This window comes from Pinus tabuliformis, chromosome 9 (genome assembly GCF_031772625.1).
Source record: "Pinus tabuliformis cultivar Carrire ecotype Pingquan chromosome 9, CPIR1, whole genome shotgun sequence".
In the NCBI taxonomy this organism is placed as follows: Eukaryota; Viridiplantae; Streptophyta; class Pinopsida; order Pinales; family Pinaceae; genus Pinus; species Pinus tabuliformis.
In genome coordinates this window covers 130358279-130362436 of record NC_142307.1, presented here as the reverse complement: position 1 = coordinate 130362436, position 4158 = coordinate 130358279, and the positions used below count along the sequence as shown (strand labels likewise).

General features: G+C 37.9%; 2 pseudogenes; both read right to left on the bottom strand.

Moving 5' to 3' along the window:
- Positions 1–1328: 1328 nt before the first annotated feature.
- Positions 1329–1922, bottom strand: LOC149147436 (protein DMR6-LIKE OXYGENASE 1 pseudogene; annotated as a pseudogene).
- Positions 1923–2027: 105 nt separating this feature from the next.
- On the bottom strand, positions 2028–2687 carry LOC149147435 (protein DMR6-LIKE OXYGENASE 1 pseudogene; annotated as a pseudogene).
- Positions 2688–4158: the final 1471 nt, after the last annotated feature.

Sequence of the window (4158 nt, the reverse complement as noted above, 5' to 3'; positions counted from 1 at the left end):
CAAACATTTATGCTACTATTTCTTCAACTGAAAGGGGCTTTTTAATGTCTTCGAGGTTTCCACTGTTTTTTGAAGAGGAGGTTCAGGTATGCTTGTACCTTGGTTAACTATGTGAAGCGGAGTCTAGGGCAATCAGATTCTACGAGATACCCTAGCCTTTTCGGGTTATCCTTCTCTTTTTTTAAATATTCAACAGGTGATCAATTCCTCATCAGGGTTTGTTTTGGTTTCCCCTTAATTCTCTGCTTCTCTTTCGTACAAAAGAATTTATAAGAATCTAAGACATACTCATCAGGGTCTGTTTTCGTTTGTATATCTTACGGTTTATTTCAGAAGGCTTGTGTAGATCCTTGCCCTCAAAATTTAATATGTTTTAACTATTTCGCTACAGAAATAACAACTGGGACTACAGTAAGTGGTTTCTTGAGCAACATTCTGGGGTTTATCCTGCTATAATATTTGCTTCTTGTGTTTGAAATTTATACGGTCAGTTCATGGTATAATATTTGCTACTATTGTCTGAAGATTTGAGGGCGAACTAATCTTTGCAATAACCATATAATTGTTTTTTTCATACGCAGCATATAGCATGAGCAGTTAGAGATCCAACAGCATAACCACTAGAATCAACGCAAGCATAACTTCTGTTAGATCGATAGCAGTTTCATGAAATAGTTTTGGTTTCTGATCTCACATAGACACATTTTTTTTGTTCAACTATTCTGTAATGGTCCCCTGCATAAGGGGGTTGGGTTTTTATGTCAGAGCTCTGTATCATAGGGTTTGTTCTGCGACTACCATACTTGTCATTAATGTTGTGTAATGGGTTTCTGCATGTTCTGTTTCGAATCGATACTTCTGTAACATTGGGCTGGTTCTGCTATTTGAGCACTAAATGCATTCACATAAGGCACATGTCAAAGCATGTCAATGCTCTCGTACACACAATTGTCCAATTAGTTACCTAACGGTAGATAGGTCGGTGCTGTTTTGTGTTCTAATTTAGGCTAGACCAATGGTTTTTTGATAGTTGAGAGTAGGTTTAAATGTGCAAAGATTGGAATTGAAAATAAAATTATGTTCAATAGTTAAAACTATGTAATCATCTTTTATTCATCCAGAGGGCAACAGGGTTATTGGATGGTCCAGTGATAGTGATAATGTTGATAATGGCTCCCTTAAATCAAATTCAACAACAAATTTCATTCACCGTTGTTCTCTGCATATTCAATTTTGAAATGGTCCAACACTGTCTTATTCTTTAATTCGTGGCTCCAGAAAATTCTCATGAATTCTCCAAACTTATATCCTTTGTACCAAGTTGGATGCTATTCATCAACCAGGGACGTTGCAGGGGCAACGAAGGCATCCTCCGAGGGACCATAAAACGTAGGAATTGATATACGTGCAGCAGATGCATTCGTTACTGCTCGATGTTCGACACTTCTGAATCTACCATTGCTCACAACCTGACAAATTATTAGCATTAATAATAACATTGTCAAATTCCCATTGCTCTCAACCTGATAAATTATTAGCATTAGCATTAGCATTAACAATAACATTGTCAAATTTTCAAGAGGAAATAAAGTATTGGATCTGCTCTTGCTCTTGTTAAATATCTGCAGTTGATCTCCCATATTAACAACGAAAGCGTTGGGTATGGGTTCTACAGCAACCCACTTTCCATTTCTGAGTACTTGCAAACCACTGACCTCGCCTTGCATTGAAATAGTGATGCCACGTGCATTTGAATGGTGTGGTGTGCCAAGAGTAATATCCGGTTTCAGGCATGGAGGATAGTACATTATATCCATGAGTTGGGTTTGTTTTCCGAAGATTCTATCCAAGTAACTGGAATCGAGCCCTAGAGCTTCAGAAATGGCAGCCAGTAGCCTTAAAATCAGATCTCTCACCTTCATAGCTTAGTTGCTTGCGATCTCTCTGTATAAAAGCATATGCAAGATAAGTACTTGTTGTTGTTGCAATATCGTTCCTCCAGAGTTTGGACTTCTTTTAGTTACCCTCTATTGAATCTGGCATGCTCGGTCTTCCACGGGCATTTCGAAGAATTCTTTGGCAATTTCCATCATGCTTTTCATGGTTCCTTCTGGTACGCCATGGTTCACTATCTGCACTCACTTAGATCAACCAGAAGATATGTGGCCATAAAAAAGAATAGTACATACCCTCAGATATGAAACTTGAACCAGTCACTAGATCTTATTAACACATCAGACTGACATTAAAAATATAGATTAAATAATCCTACAACTCTGAAAGTAATAGCTTCAAAAACTTCAGGAATAGAAAACTGATAAGAAATATTCTAGAATATCCATGGCAAGATTAATTTGTAACATAGGGCCTTTTTGGTGTGCGTAGAGGAGAATCCAGAGATATTAAAAGAAAAGCACTGGCAAGAGAAGGGGGATTAAAGTATGATGTACCTGGAAAAATCCATCTTCCACGCATGCATGGCGGATTTCTTCAACTACCCTTGTTCTGTTGGGGCCATCCAGGTCTTGGAGATCCACCACCGAAATGCTCTCAGAGTAAGACACCTCAGACAGGTGGGGGCATTCATTGGGAGGCGGGATATATCTATCTTGAACTTGAAGATGATTTATTCCATTGGACAGCAGCTTTTCGACAGCATTCACATCCTGGGTCAGGACTTCTTCCATTGTAGACGGCGTATTTCTTTCTCGAGTGTTGTAAAATTGGCAGTGGCACCTACCTATTGTTGTGAAAAACTAAGCTTCGACTTGCACACCAGAAATAGGATATCGGATGATGGGTAAAAGAAGAGTGAACATTTAAGTGCGTGCATGTAGATCTCTGCAAATGAATTGAAAAGACATCCCCATGTTAAAGTTTTCAATATACACTATACAGTTTTACTACTATTTTTTACTCTCTTTCTTTTAATTTTCATAATCGAAAGAGAGGATGAATTGCGTTTAATAAATAGCAAAAGAATTTAAAAGAAGCATTATAAATTCTGATTATGTCGTTCAAATTCACAGCAAGAGCCAATTGGCATCGTTTTCAATTTTCTGAATGTGCTACGCATGGCTGTAGCGGTGCACAAGTTAGCCCAAGCAGTGAAGATTTCACAAGAGTTGCAGGCTTTGGAAGACAAGTCAGAGTGGAAAATGAGAATCCTTACAAGGTCTGGGCCATCCCGATTCCCCATTATGTACAAAGTTTGAATTTTAGGCTATATCAATGGTTTTGTTAGGGTTTTTGAGGGGTTTCGGTGGATTTTATTTTTGTTTATTTGCTTCTTTGGGTTTCTTCAAAGACCATGTAATAATCCTGTTGATGGTAGAGCTATATGCTGGTAACTGTCCCTGGGCTTGGTATTTGATGTTCTATAAACTTGTCTGCTTTTTGATCTGGATCTCTGTTGCTCTCGATGAGCTCTCTGTTGATCTCTGTAATTGCAATTTGAATATGTACTATACGGTTTTACTATCTCATTGTTATGGTTTCTTCCGTAAGTGTTTTTAAAAATGACACGTTTCACGAAATAGTTTTGGTTTCTGGTGTCACATAGAAACTTTTTTTTGGTTCAACTATTCTGTAATGGTCCCCTACATAAGGGGGTTGGGTTTTTACGTCAGGTCTCTATATCGTAGGGTTTGTTCTGCGACTGCCATACTTGTCATTAATGTTGTGTAATGGGTTTCTGCATGTTCTGTTTCGAATCGATACTTTGGTAACATTGGGCTGGTTCTATTGTTTGAGCACTAAATGCCTTCACATAAGGCACATGTCAAAGCATGTCAATGCTCTTGTACACACAATTGGCCAATTAGTTTCCTAGCGGTAGATAGGTCGGTGCTGTTTTGTGTTCTAATTTAGGCTAGACCAGTGGTTTTTTGATGGTTGAGAGTAGGTTTAAATGTGAAAAGATTGGAACTGAAAATAAAATATGTTCAATAGTTAAAACTATGTAATTATCTTTTATTCATCCAAAGGGCAACGGGGTTATTGGATGGTCGAGTGATAGTGATAATGTTGATAATGGCTTCCTTAAATCAAATTCAACAACAAATTTCATTCACCGTTGTTCTCTGTATATTCGATTTTGAAATGGTCCAACACTGTCTTATTCTTTAATTCCTGGCTCCAGAAAATTCTCATGAATTC